Source organism: Sinohyriopsis cumingii, chromosome 14, assembly GCF_028554795.1.
Source record: "Sinohyriopsis cumingii isolate HCF-2022 chromosome 14, ASM2855479v2, whole genome shotgun sequence".
Classification (NCBI taxonomy): Eukaryota; Metazoa; Mollusca; class Bivalvia; order Unionida; family Unionidae; genus Sinohyriopsis; species Sinohyriopsis cumingii.
In genome coordinates this window covers 100,062,745-100,079,775 of record NC_142974.1, presented here as the reverse complement: position 1 = coordinate 100,079,775, position 17,031 = coordinate 100,062,745, and positions in this window count along the sequence as shown.

Sequence of the window (17,031 nt, the reverse complement as noted above, 5' to 3'; positions counted from 1 at the left end):
GACATATTTGCCATCAGAGACCTACACAAAAGTGTGGGACTGGTATGGAAGTTAAACAAATAATATTTTAGGCCTTAAACTGAATATTTCCATAGGATATTTCATTGATAATATAATCTGTTACTAGACTCCCTGCCGATGAATAACATAAAATAGCATAGCTATCAAATTGTTAATGTGTTTGATTAGTGTCTTGAAATAATTTTAATTCTGATATTTTACTTAAACGCGGTAATTTTCTTTATGCCTTAACCAGTATCATTCCTTGATACTGCATTAGCTGCTCATTCAGCAATAAACGGTATCATTTCTTTTCCATCCATAAGCTGCTTTTCAACAGGAAACATTATCATTCCTTTACACTGTATTAGCTGGTCATTAAATAGTAATATTCCTCCACACTGCATCAACTGCTCATTCACCAGAAATAAATATCATTCCTCCACACTGCATCAGCTGCTCATTCACCAGAAAACAATATCATTCCTCCACACTGCATCAACTGCTCATTCACCAGAAAACAATATCATTCCTCCACACTGCATCAACTGCTCATTCAACATGAAACAGTAACATTCCTTCACACTGCATCAAGGGCTTTGCACTGCAAGGCAAATAACAACGTTTAAGTAATTATTTTTGCCACGATCCGAGTACAATTAAATAAACAAATAATAAATGTGTGGAAACACATTACATAGAACAAACAAACTATGAAATGCACAGTATAGAAATAATTCTTAATTGTACAATCTACCTACATTTCAGCTGTCTAGACAATGCTTTCCGTGAAGAAAGCTTATGTAAGGCACATTGGTAACCAGTGGCAAATAAAAATTGTTGATATACAAGCATATAACAAATACAATTATGGGTGCAATATACATTTGAAAAGCAATACATCCATTCTCAAAATACAGGGGAGCTACGAAAGTAAAACGAACAATGAAAGAAACAGCTAAAACAATAGTTTCAAAGTTTCCTGAGGTTGTATAGATGGTGATCCAATATCACAATAACTCTTCTTCTTATGTGTTGAAATATTGTCTCTAGTATTAAAGAATAAAAATATAAAAAGGTATCAAGCTAAAGGAAATATACTATTTACAATCAGTTTGCAGATGATCTTACTTTAATTCTTGATGATTCTTTTGAATCTCGAATCCGCTACTGAATTATTAAACTTCTTAGCGACGTTTACAGGACTTAAAATAAACATTGCCAAAACAAGAGTGGTTTGGATAGAAAGCAAGAATTACGATGCAGAAACAATTTTTGTACGGGTGAAAATTACAGTGGGTGACTAGATTTACATAATTGGGCATCATGTTTTCGGTGGATTTGAATAAAATGGTAAAGATGAATTTTAAAAATAAAATAGAAATAATTAAAATTATTTAAAACGACAGGAAAAACTATCCTTAATACCGGCTTGTACAATGATAGTTCTGAAAACTTCGACCGAGAGCTCTATAAGACGCCAACCTTAATAATTACCATGTGGTGGTGGGAGATACATTCCACCTCCCCAAAATGGTAACTGCCAGGGTGGATACTATGTGTGACTATTATAGACACCAGCCCAATAACAAACAACCTATAGCCTAGAGGTATAGATTCCATCCCAATAACAAGCTACCTACAACCTATAGGTATAGACTCCATCCCAATAACAAGCTACCTATAGCCTATAGGTATTGACCCCATCCCAATAAAAAGATATCTATAGCATTATAAGTATAGACCCCATCCCAATAACAAGATATATATATATATATATATATATATATATATATATATATATATATATATATATATATATATATATATATCATATCATATAGGTATATACCCCATCCCAATAAGAAGATATATATATATAGCATATAGGTATAAACCCCATCCCAATAACAAGATATCTATAGCATGTGGGTATGGACCCCATCCAAATAACAAGCTACCTATAGCATATAGGTATAGACCCCATCCCAATAACAAGCTACCTATAGTCTATAGGTATAGATCCCATCCCAATAACTAGCTGACTATAGTCTATAGATATAGACACCATCCCAAGAACAAGCTACATATAGTATATATATATAGACCCCATCCCAATAACAAGCAACCTACAGTATGTAGATATAGACCCCATCCCAATAACAAGCTACCTATAGTCTGTAGGTATAGACCCCATCCCAATAACAAGCTACCTATAATCTATAGCTGTAGATTCCATCCCAATAACAAGCTACATATAGTCGTTAGCTACAGACCCCATCCCAATAACCAGCTACTTATAGCCATTAGGAATAGACCCTATCCCAAACAAAATGCCTATAGTCCATATGTATAGTTCACATCCAAATAACAAGCAATCTTTATTCTACAGCTATAGACTCCATCCCAAAAACAAGCACCTATAGGCTATAGCTATAGACCCCATCACAACAACAATCTACCTAGCGTCTATAGCTATAGACCCCATCCCAATACCAAACTACCTATAGTCGTTTTATGTAGACCTCATCCCAATAACAGGCTACATATAGTCGATAGATATATACCTTATCCCAATAACAAGCTACCTATGGTTTATAGCTAAAGACCCCATCCCAATGACAAGCAACATATAGTCTACATGTATAGACCCCATCCCAATAACAACATGCCTATAGTCTATACCTATCCCAATGGCAAACTGCCTAAAGTCCATATCTATAGACCCCATCCCAGTAGCATGCTCCCTATAATCTATAGCTATAGACGCCATCAAAATTACAAAATGCCTATAGTCTACAGCTATAGACCCCATCCAAATAACAAACTACATATAGTCTATAGTTATAGACCCCATCACAATTACAAACTACCTATAGTCTATAGATATAGATCCCATCCCAATGACAAGCTACCTACAATCGTTAGCTATAGGCCACACCCCATTGACAAGCTACCTATAGTCTATAGCTATAGGTCTCATCCCATACCAATAGTCTGTAGATATAGACCCATCCCAATGACAAGCTACCTACAATCGTTAGCTATAGTCCACACCCCATTGACAAGCTACATATAGTCTATAGCTATAGATCCCATCCCAATAACAAGCTACATATAGTCTATAGCTATAGATCCCATCCAAATAAGAAGCTACCTATATTCTATATATATAGACTCAATCCAAGTGACAAGCTACCTATAGTCTTCAGCTATAGACCCGATCCCAAAAACAAGCTACCTGTAGTCTATACCTATATATTCCATCTCAATGACATGCTACCTATAGTTTATAGCTATTGACCCATCCCAATAACAAGATAATTATAGTCTATAGCCATAGACCCCATCCAAGTGACAAGCTAGTTATAGACTTTAGCTATAAACCCCATCCCAATAACAAGCTACCTATGGTCTATAGCTTTAGACCTCATCCAAATACCATGCTACCTATAGTTTATAGCTATTGACCCCAACCCAATAACAAGCTACCTATAGTCTATACATAGATATCCTATCTCAATGACATGCTACCTATAGTTTATAGCTATTGACCCGTCCAAATAACAAGCTACCTATAGTCTATAGTTATAGACCCCATCCCAGTGAAAACTACCTATAGTTAATAGCTATTGACCCATCCCCATTTTATAGTAAGTGACCCATCACAATGACAAGCTACCTATAGTTTATAGATTTTGACCCATCCCAATGACAGTCTACCTATAGTTTAATACCGTAGACGTTTCGTTTTGTTCCCTAAATAATAAGGGTATAATTTGTTGGGATTTCTTTGGCTGTTGACGTACGGAAAGTAAGGTACATAGTGTTAGACCTCTGTCCCAAAACATTCAATATTTGATCCTTAATATATTTGCGGTATATCATGGTACCTGTCGCGGTAGGTATAGAATTACCGCAATACAAAGTGTTTAGGTTACCCATCTATATCAATTAGTTGTGCACGGATAGCTTTGTTTTCTTCTAAATTCCTTATTCTGTTTAATATGTTTCCTCTTTAGTATGTTTTCTTTCTTGTTCCTGTACATTGCAGTGTTCTTGATATTGTGCAACTCCAGCCCGTGAAATCTATGATTCCGCTATCAAAAGCGTTCAGAAAGTGTGTTGGTATATTTAATAGTGTACATATCGTACCATAAGTTGATATATAAGCAGGTTTTCGCAATTTATACTTTATTAAAGTATGTTTATTTTCAAAGGCATCCAATTATCAATATTTGACTTTATTTTGTCCATTAAAACTTTGAACATCGTTTGATTGACTGTAAATTAATCACATGAGATTGGAGATTGTTCTTCCCTTTTGCACACAATTTTGATCCATATTTACGATTTCCCTCAGTCGTGTTTTTACTCTATTGACTACATTGTTAATTAATATATTATACTCTCTGTGTAATAGTGATACTGATCAAATATTTGTCAAATCTGTATTTTGCAATTCATCTTTAAATAAGCGTTATTAACTCTTCCTTCCATTCACACGTGTAAGATCGCACCTCTTATAAATTGTGTTATTATAAAGCATTTCTAAAACGGGTACTACATTTGTTTTGAACTTTATACAATTTCGATGTTATCCCATCAGACCCAAGTGATTGCCCTATATGTATCTCTTGTATTGCTTGTTCCCGGTGTGCCTCTGTTTTAAGATTATTCCAATTTTTTTAAGGTGTCTGTGAATTGTACAAAGTCTAAACTATTTAAGTACTCATCTGTCCTTGTTTAAAGTCTATTTTGGCCCCTAGACATAATTTCATTATTTGTACATATTTTGTTCAATGTTTTCTTTATTTATTGATCATTCTCTTCTCCATTTATCGAAGTTATTTTTTAAATTCTTTCTTTCTATATAATAATCTGGTGTGTGTGTGTGCGTGTGTGTGTATACATATTAGATTGTATTTAGACTCTTCATAATAAAGTTGAATTCATTTGTTGTTGTAGGGTTTAACGCCATTTTTCAGCACAAAATACATGGCGGCCAGAATTAATGGTGTTGGAAGAACCCGGGAATACCCCGGAAAGAACCCCCACACTGGACGAACCCGAGACTCGAACCCACGCAGACAGAGGTGAGATGGCAGTGATCCGTAACGGACAGCGCTTTAGGCCACTCGGCCACTCGGGGCCCCCGAATTCGTTTGTCTGTTTTTCCTTTGTTCCTTTTAATGCCTACACGGTTTTTCTAATACACCTTTTAATTTTATTTTACGTTCGTATCAGCACACAATCTACAACAATATGCTCCTGAATCACATAAATCAGCTGCTGCTTCTTCTGTGATGATTCGTCAATGATATCTTAAATACTTTCTACGTAATATTTATATGTCGTAAATGCATCCAGACTTGATAACTGACAGTAGCTATAATTATAAATACGTTTGATATATATTTCATCTATTAGTTTGCATAGCCATGTCCGCTATAGATAGAATTTCATTCCAGTCATAATGATTGTGTCCCATGAGAAAACGTTGCCAAAGAAGGCAATATTTACTTTTAATTGTATTACCCCTTATTATCAATCATTTATTTATTAATGGTGTTTATATAAAAAAAAAATCAAGAATACTGTTTCAATACGCTTGCTTATGTTTGCAGCACACTTAGTTAAGTTCATATTTACAACCAAGTCAATGTATTCTCGGAAAAAACCGGTTGTGACTTACATATAGTATATGTTTATGGGCTAAGAGATTTAATTAATTGACTAACTTCACAACTTTTTGAATTGTACTTAATTAGTTATTATTCATTGTTATGTTTTGTATGTAAGTGTATGTATATTGGTACCGACATCGATATCCTTGAAGTTATATTTTCTTTCTTGTTGGGGAGACAGTGTTAATAAGCTTATGCTTTCCACTGAATCCCTAAAATAATATGTTTGTAATTGTATTTGACAAAGTTATTCAAATAAATATGGTTTAAACTAATTGTATTTCAGTTATCGCATATTACTGATGTATTTCAATAGTCTTATGTTACGTGTTTAGACTAGAATAAACAGTAACAAAATAAAGAGTGACAACAACAAGCTTTGAAAATTTTAACGAATAGTTTATCTCCCTGGGAAAAAAACTACTGAAAAAAATGACAAAATAAGAACTTACGGTTTTAAGAACCAAATCCAAAAACATAATCCAAGAATTAACCACGAATAAAATTCTGGAAGTCCTAATAATGAAATGTTATATTGAATTCAAGTTCGAGTCCCGACGAAGAATCCAAGATGGAAGGCGATGACTTATGTTGTATCTTATACAGTGTTGTTGTCCACAATTCGTTGTAGAAACACAAAACATAACACTCCGATGATGGAAATCTGAATAAAATTTTTAAGAACTGTCCTTGTTCAAGAATTCTGTATGAGCACTCAAATATTTACAGAGAAACGAATTAATCTTTTAGAATCCAAATAATCTGAAGTAAAATTAACTTATAACTCGAAAACTGGCTACAACAGAAGAAGAGGACTTGACATCAAGCGTTTTAAGCCCAAACTGACTAAATTCTCTATAGACATCGATATAAAATCTGAATATTGTGCAAATTAGATGCCCGGATGAGGGTCACGTGATCACACTGTAGAAAGCCTTGGAAGGAATCTACAAGTTTAATGGCACGTAAACCAATACAGCCTCGATTCCATGAGTATCATTCACACATTAAAAATGAATAAAAGAACAGAAGTTGTTTACTTGACCCCCAGTCAAGGTCAGGAACTAAGTCAAAACTAGAAACAATGTTTCAAATATTAGGTATTGATGAAACGATTAAGGTCAAACTGAATTTTTGTGATAAAATCAAATTCATGGTAAACAAAATTACATTACAGTTACATGTTATGAAATTTAAACAAAAAGATTTTAAAACTTACAAACAATTCAATTAAATCAAATATACATAACAATATTCATATATTTCCTCATAGTATTGTTGTTGTTTTTGTAGGATTTAACGCCATTTTTCAGCACAAGATAGGCTATGCATGGCGGCCAGTACCAATGGTGGAGGAAGGACCCGGAAAAACCCCGGAAAGAACCACTGGCCAACAAGAAACTACTGGAAAGCTTTCTCATGTACCCACATTAGACGAGCCCGAGACTCGAACCCACGCAGATAGAGGTGAGAAGGCAGTGATCCGTAACAGTGACCGCTTTAGACCACTAGACCACTCGGGGCCCCTCACAGTATCATATCGATCATACATACATACATAGATACATACATACATACATAGATACATACATACATAGATACATACATACATACATACATACATACATGCATGCATACATACATACATACATGCATGCATGCAGACAGACAGACAGACAGACAGACAGATGGATCTCTTCGACACACTTGATTGACAATGGAACAAAACTCATGTTCTGTGTCAGTAACAAGTAGTCACGAATACTTACCTGTTGAGTTCAATGAACGATTTAGGGCTTAATTCAACTAATTGAAATCATTTTTTAAAAAAAAATGACTTTCTTCGTTGGGTACATGATGTTGTCAGGAACATGTATGAGTGCTGCTTATAGCTTAACGTTCTTTGATGTCAAGCCGCAGTAAAAAAGGTGAGATTAATTACTTCAGTTATGAAGCTTATCAAGCATGACAAATAATGGAAATCACGGTGAACAAATGGACAAAAATTCCAAGCCTCAAATTTCATATAGTGTAATTAGAATAAAACATGGAGAATTAGGCAAAATTTTTGTAGTACACAACAAGCAGAAATAGTTGAGGGTGGGACTTAAATGGTTCTTAACTTATTAAATTTTTCATATATTATTGATCACAACAAATTACTCATAACATATTTGATCTCAACAAGTGTCAATGATGATATCGACAAATATGGCAAATACAACCAACATTGTTACAAACACAGTAAAGACAAATATGCCGATTGTTCCCAAAGATCCCTACCAACTTTCAAAATAGACGGGGAAACCAGACTTAAGCTGTCATGCAAGAGAAGGGGAGTACGAACTTATTTTCGACTTTAATTTAGACCGTGTTACGGAAAGATGTACCACAGGGATCGAAGCAAGTACGTCCCTGTACACAAGCACGAACATCTCCATTCCAAATTAATGTCAAAATTATTTTTGATTTACTTTTTAAACATAGCCACAATACAGAACAAGGGGGGGGGGGGCAGCGTAAATAGTGTAAACCTTTTAACTTTCGGATTAGTGCCGGAGTGGGGATCATGGGGTAGGGTCACCTCATAAGACCGGTAGTTTACTAATAACAAGCAGTCTACCGTTACCCACAAAATAGTAACATTCTGAATTCCTTCTGCATGGATATATATATATATATATATATATATATATATATATATATATATATATATATATACACACAAAACAAGGTCAAATCATTTTTGAACTAAAGAAATTTTAGCCCAAAAATTATCCGACCGATTTTTTTTTGAAGCACCAAGATTTGTCATGCAATTCTGTTTAACATGTAAATAAATGCATCAAGTCTGCGCCCTTACTGTGAACCCTGATCTACCCATGCATTATATGGTATGGACATTGATATACCAGTTACATTATACAACGTGAATCTTGGTCTGTCTATGCGATTCGCAGAATGGTTCCTGATATTTCAATGCATTCTTGGACCGTACCATTGCTGGTGCATTATACATCATGGGCCCTTGTCTGTTACTGCATATACATGTGTCTTATACGTTACTACTCTGATCTGGACGTGCATTGTACAGCTAAGACAACTATCTGCCCGTGATTTAAACAGCAAAGACGTAGAACTGGCCGTGATGTACACACCATGCATATTGATCTGTCCGTGCATTATACAATAAGGGCTTCGATTTGCCAGTCCTTTATACAGCAAGGATCCATATATGTCCCTGCATTATACATCGTGATGATCTCCCCGTGCACGATACAGCAAAGATTCAAATCTGCCATTGCGTTGTGCAGCACAGATCCTCACCTGCCGTGTATTTTCAGCATGGATCTAGATTGTGGTAGTGCTAGACTTTATAGATCACCTACATTTCTCACCTCTATCAGCTTTGGTTAGGCTCGTGGACTTGAAAGAAAGCTTGGCAGTAACATTCCGCAGGTAAATTATTCTTTTCGGGTGTTCTCTGAATTCATCCTTCACCAAACATAAACTTGTAGACAGGTATAGCCTATTAGATGTTGCAAATCACGTTCAGTGTAATATACAGACGTAGCTCTGAGCAGTATGTGTATGTAATTTGGATTTTTAATGTAGCTTTAACACTTTTTCGGTCTTATCGCTACGATGTCTGCAATGTGGCAGTTTATAGTGATGTCTAGTACTGGGGCATCATGCAGCAGACATGTAACATGATGTCTCACCCAGTCACATTACCCTGACACCAGGCCGACCAGTCACAATACTAACCGCTTAATGCCGAGCGCCATGCAAGGTAGCTTTTTATAAGTGTTTGGTATGATTCAGCCGGGGATCGAACCCACGAACTCCAGCATCCGAGGCGGACGCTCTAACCACGAAGCCACCAAACATAAACTGGCCGATAGGTATAACCTATTATGTGTTGAAAATGCCGTTCGAGGTAATATAAGGACGTAGCTCTGAGAAAGCAGTTTTACCAACTCTACATAAAACAATTACAACGTTAAAACGGATACAATATAGTTCATATGTCCAGTGTAATAGTACAAATCAGATGCCCTAACATGTCAAGAGTAACTACCGTTTTAATAACAATCCGCATTTCATAAGTACGTATAAGATATATACACTATACAGCCATAGAATAAGGGACAGAAAAAAGAGAAACCAGCAAGTTTATTAAAATCATCAAATAAATGATTTTCTCTTAGTTCAAATGTAAACATTTAGAGGAACCTATAGTATTGTGAATTAAATCCGCCAAAAAAATTAACGTTCTATCACAAGTTCAATAGATTGGAGTGTTCCGACTGCTGAATTCGCTCATATACCACTAGCCTTGAAAGAGCTTGTGTACCAATAGCCTTATGTATCATGACAATATAATTCATAATGTCTTTAAATAAATTAACAATGATCCAAAATAATTTAAGTAAATGATTTCGCTTGAATTCTATATCAACACAATCATACATAACTGACCGAACTTAAATGAGGAATGAAACTCTTTTCACTTGCATAAAAATGTAACAAACAATAAAATGACCAAGATGTTGGTCAAACGTTTATTTCCTGAAGAATCTAAATTTTTTAATGAGCTTGACCTTAATCTCAGATATTAGTAAATAACCTATTTATAACTTGCAAACATGAGAAAATGAATTGATATTGCAAATGCATTTGACACTCAGAATCTCATCTGACTTTTCATAAAACTAAGAAAATTGGGCATTTTACATGTGATAAACGGATCGTACTCAAATATACAATACATAGTCCCGATGACTGAATCAAATTATATCCCTCTCCAACAGAACGGATCATTTGGCTGGAAGGTGTGTTATGCACATTATTATACCTTGTTTACGTGGATAAATTACTACAGAAATACGGGAGTCCAACTTAGGGCAACTTGCTGGATCCAATCCATTTGTACACCTGGCCCTAGCCGATGACATAATTGTATATACACTGATCTATTGGCAAAAGATGATTAAGATACTCTCTAAAAATTGAACTTAGCTTAAACGTAATTCTGAAACAGAATAGACTCAGATGCGGAAAAGCGTGGGTTCGAACTCTGGCCGAGTCATACCAAAGACTTATAAACAATGGAACTGGCAGCTGCCAGGCTTGGCGCTCAGCAATAAGATGTTAGTGTTAAGACTGGTCAGTCTGGTGTTAGGATATTCTGACTACGTGGGACATCATGATACATGTATGTGGTATGATGTCTCTAGAAACTGTCAGATTGCAGACATCGTAGCAATATAACTGGAAACTTTTCAAAGCTACGTTCAAAATCCAACACACACACACACACACACATTAAACAGATAGGGGAAAGAGTTTTTCATCAAGCATTCCAGCTTTCTATTAAATTACTAGATTATATTATTATAAATTATACATGAAAATGTTTTCTTAAATAAACACTGTTCAAGTAAACATGAGAGAAATTTAAGCGCAAAATAGAAATCATGCTGTAGCTATTTAAAATGAAACCAAGTATTTTGGAATTCCTGTTAGCTCCAGTATAAAAATTTTGACACAATTAAACAGGGCATTTACTTAAGGCAAAAGGTCATCTTATTCTGATGGAAGGAGAAACAAACGAAGTTAAAGTAAAACGTCTTTCATGCGTTAACCTGTATAATGCAACTGTGATTCCATCATCCCTTTATGACTGTAATCTTTGGTGGAATATCAGACATAAAGGCTTAAGAAAGCTAGATGTATTTCAGCATAAATGCACCAAACTTCTACAGGATTTCCTCAAAAACACGACCATGAAAGAGCATACATTTACTGGGGAAAAAGAGAATTTTATCGGTAATTGATACCAGGAAACTAAACTATTTTCTCAAATTATGCCATCTTGCAAGATCATGTCTATATCTTTCCGAACAGACGTTACAGAACAGAATTTTATTTCCGATACATGTAGCATTGTTGCAGAAATATAATATTTATGAAAGTTTTGTTAGAGACAAAATATTTCTAAAACAATTAAATAGGAAAGGCAACTCATAAGTACGAAAACAAATACTTTACAAACTTGTGCCATACTGACATGATTAATCCATGTCGATACTTCTATAAAACTCTGAATTATATTGCAAACTCCACAAACCAGAAGAAAATTACAGTTGCATACATACATACATACATGCACTGTTGTGTCGTCTCTATGAAGCTGATCATTTTAATGTAATAACAGATTAAATACAAAGGGCATCATGCATTAGACAAATTACAAATAACTGGGCGGATTGAGGGATAGGTAGAATGATGGGTGTATATAAAGTAGATTCATGCAAGCATAATTCCAAATATTCAACTCTAAGATATTGGAGCTGGAAAGATTTGCTAGTCAAAACGAATAAAAAGTGTACCCTTTGTCAGAAAGTGCTATAAACTGAAAGTGTCTGATCACGAGTGATCCTTGACCTCCACATCAACATCATTATCATCAATGATAATAACCGGTACAACAACAACATTCAATGGCACAATAAGAATCCACTACTCGTGATTTGTTAATACTTTGCTAGACTCTCAATACAAGACTTTCATAAAATTAGAATCAAAGGGAATTAAAGTGAATTAAAGGATTAACATTGCCAATACCTGGATAGTACGTCCGTGATCTCATTTTCAAAGCCAAAATCTTTAATGAGTCTGACATGTATCATCAAAATAAAAGCCCAAGGCAGTTGGATCTTACAAACATCAAGTAGTTATAAAGAACTTTCAAGGCTGTCATTTGCATACTATAGCCAACGTAAATTATTTTGTTAAATATAAGTACCATCATCATTAATTTTAATAAACATGTGGGAATATGGTTAAAGAAAACAAATCAATAACGACTCATTGAACAACTGAGATTGTATAACAGTTCGTGACTAAATACTATCTGTGAATTAGCGTGAAATAAAATAGGTAAAAAGAAACAACATTCTTTAAATAGAACAATGATTGCCATACTATAACACGAGCAAAGCACAACGATTATCGACCTTGTGGCTGACGTTTGTATATGAACCTGTGTGTGGAACCTTCCTCCCTACCCTCTCTACAAAGTCATCAACTTCATAATGATAAAGTTTGTATATATACTAACTGCATGCCCTTATTTTATATAAAAAATTCTTCAGAAAAATAAGTATGTAAACAAAAGAATTAATGGATTACAAGGGCTAAATTAAATGTTAAAAGTTTACGAGATTGGAGAGACCACCAAGAAAACTGTAATGGTTTAATAGAAGGAGGATTGTGAATGAGTGAGAGATGGACTTGTGAGTGAGTGGGAGGTGGACGATAACCAGAAAAAAACTACATCCAAAACATCGGGTATTGATAAATATACATCTTTGTCATCTTTCATTGTCAATTTAATGCAAATAGCTTTTCAGTGTATATGCTGCATTAATTCATAACTTCTGTTGTAATGTAGATAGTTTTTTTAGAGCCCTGTCCAGTCAATATTGAATAATAATTATCAAATCTCAAAAGTGATAGTAAATAAAATAAATAAATAAATAAATAAATAGGTCCGATGTCAGAATAGGGCAAAATATCACATGAAAAATAGATGTTTATGATACCACGCGCATGTGTGGCGCTTGGGATGTCTGCAATAATCTGAATATTTAATAGCTTGGGTGTTAGTAAAAGTCGTGTTTTGATTGACTGACCGCTGACACTTGAAAATCCTCCAAATGTATCACTTTTATCTGACAGTTCTCGAACAGTAATCAAGATGTAATTAAAGTACACCATCTATTGTATCTGTATCATGTTTAAATTTTACAGAATTTGAGTAAATTATTTTACAGTATTTAAACTTTATATAAATTAAGCCCCATTGTTGAACCGGAATTGAAGGAATTTGCGTATATAATAGACCAATTACTAGATAATATTCATTTGGTTAAGCCTGCGAAAAGTTTTGAAATTAGTTTGATGTGTTAAGGATATTAATATGGAATTCGAGAGAGGACACTTCTCAGGTGGACTAAAAAACAAGTATTCCAAAAACATGAAAAAAGAAAGATTTGTTTTCCACATACAAGTAGGATTACAGAGATTCGATTGATCTGATTTTAACCAATATTTATCATAACGGTTCTTAACTATGATAATAATAGATTGGGTTATAGTAGTGATAGTCGTAATAGTAGCAATCGTCTTCGTAGTGGTGTTAGTAGTTGTATTAGTAACAGTTGTATGAGTACTTGTAGTACTAGTAGTAGTCGGATTTTGTCACGCAACTTTTTCGTCGAACCCTAATAATATCGGCATCGTAATCAGATGACTTGGCAAGTAGCATCACTAGTAATGGTAACAGTTAGTGATGCTATAACATAGTCGTTAATTTCGTAATAAAATTACGTCTGTCCGTTTGTGACAATACTTTCTCAGATGCATTCAGTTGATTTTAAACTCCTATCTCTAAATTTTAAAGATGTTCATACTTAAGAAATAAAAAAAAACATGTTTTAGTTGAAGCATAGAAACTTTGGATGCTTAATATTTAGCAATTTAGAAACGTTAGGTCTGATGACTAGCTTATTTTCGGTTCACTTTTTAGGTTACTGCATTTGTATGGGAAAATATGAACTTGTTTTATTTCTGAAAATACTTCACTCCGCAAGGTCGTGCACTATTTTTCAGGAAACTCTTTCATATGTTCCCATACAAACGCAGTAGCTTATACATATGCAATTCAGTTTGAAATCAGTCTGAAGAAGGGAATAAAGCAAAACCGGTCAAACATTGTACGTGTTGATATTGTTTAATTTGTAATATTTATATTTGTAATATTTATGCAGGGTTACTAAGGTACTATTATTATTGTGACAATATTAATTATTATAACTATCAACATTATGACACTATTTAGTAGTAAGATACTATTTAGTATTAAGTTAATATTACTGGTATGACACTACTTGTTACCATGATATTATTTAGTATTATAATGCTATATATTATTACTATATAGCATTATTAAGATATTATCATTTTATTATATTATCTGTCTATCAGTAATATGACACTACTTGGTATTATGACACCATTGAGTATCTAAATACTCTTATTGGTATGACTACCTGGTGCTATGAGACTATTTAGTAATATGAGACTATTTATTATAAGTTATTATTATTATTATTATTATTATTATGAAGACTATTGGTTTTTGTTGTAGGACCTAAAGCCGTTTTTCAGCACAGGATAGGCTATACATGGCGCCCAGTAAAAATGGTGGAGGAATAACCAGGGAAAGAGAGACTATTATTATTTTATTATTTAGTGTTATGATACTAATTAATACCACGGCACGATTTATTATTATGACATTATTTAGTAGTATTATGCTATTTAGTATTATTGCACAATTTAGTATTATTGCAATATTAAGGATTAAGATAATATTAGTATTATGATATCATTATTTGTATTATTACACTATTTGTATCATTGCACACTTTAGTAATACTAAGGATTAATATTAGCAATATGATACCATTATTTGTGTTCTTATACTGATTAGCATTATGTCACAATTTAGTATTATAACACTGTTTAGTATTATGATGCCTTCATTGGCCTATGGTACTAATAATTAGAATTATAATGCTTTTATTAGCCTTATGATGCTATTATTATTATTATTATTATTATTATTACACTATTTCATATTAGTATTATCACTCGATTTAGCATTATTACACTATTAAGCATTCTGTCACTATTTATAATTATGGTAATATCTAGGATCATGCTAATATTATTAGTACAATAGTACTTATCATATTACCACTCTATTGGCTTTTATGACAATTTAGCATTATTACACAATATAGCATTATCACACTATTTATCAGGGCTTATTGTTTGCATTGCTGTTATGTGTACACTTCATAAGGCTGGGTAGTAGAATACGATTTTTGGAAGAAATGGTGCTAATACATGCGTTTCAGACGAGAGGAAAGATTAATTGATTTAATCTGTGTATTGAATTACCCGTTTTCTTATATATAAGATGAATTTTTTATATCAATACTTATTCTGGGTTTACGGACCAAAGCATCACCTGTTCACGATGTGGATTAAGAATTTATGGCATTTGCAATATGTCCGTTGTAATACAAGCCTTGAAAGACACCAATCATGGTTCTTCAAAAAAGACAATATTTATTGCAAGTCGCATTATTAGAGGTATATATTTTCAACACGAAATAATTAAATTCCTAATATATAGGTTTTTCTATCTTTTAAGGAGTGGACATTCTCTGTATTTATTCTAAGCATCTGTAAAGCCTTAAGTTATACATTTAGAAAGCAGGAACTGTTTTTGAAATCGACGATATTTGTATCAAGAAGAACAAGATGGCCGCTATCGCTTAACCGGCTTGATGCAGCTGTTCCGTTTTTTGTGCCGTTTTCATGATATTTGTGCTTGTTGCCTGTCTTCGTCGACGTTTTTGTGTTCATTATGTATTGGCTGTTCAGTTCGTATGTGTTTCTTCATCTCCTTGTTTTGAAAACGATAAACATTAGACTTTTTCTCAGCTGTCTTGCTCCACTGCTACAACTTCCATTTGAACAAACCGCCATCACGTGATACTCGCCAGTCAACCCGTTTATACTATGATGGACCATCATTAATATGCTTTAAATGACCACTCCTTGGCTCCCCATACTACATTGTGCTCTAGACTAAACGAACTGGGACTACATTCATCATTACCTAAATGTAAACCGAAGCGAAAAAAGAAACATTGTTTCAAAGCTGTCCGGCGTAGAACAGGAAGAATAATTACAGTTATCTCCCTTATGCCCTTTCCGGCTCGACAATTTAAAAAATTGACCGTTAATTTAGATAACCTAATTCAAATCCCTATTAATTCGTCAAACGTTCGTGTCAACTGTCCCGGAGATACTTCTGTGTATTGCATCATTCAATGCCCAATAAGTAGGACCACCGGAAAAGCGCACAGAAATAGTTAATTTTATCAACAACCAGCATATTGACGTCTTTTTTCTGACAGAAATATGGCTAAAAACATCAGATGATGAGCCCAAGTGTGCGGATCTAACACCCACTGGTTACTCCATCAAGTCGTTCCCCCGTAACTCTCTCGGAGGTGGAATTGCTGGCATCACAAAGAACCCCATGATCAAAGGTCTTAACCACACCACAACATTCAATTTCGACCACACATCGTTTGAACTAGTCCAAACCACTCTCAGACTGAAGCAAAGTTCAGTCCAATTTTTTCTGTCTATACACCCTCCTCCTAGTAGAAAAAACAAGCTGACTGAATATGTC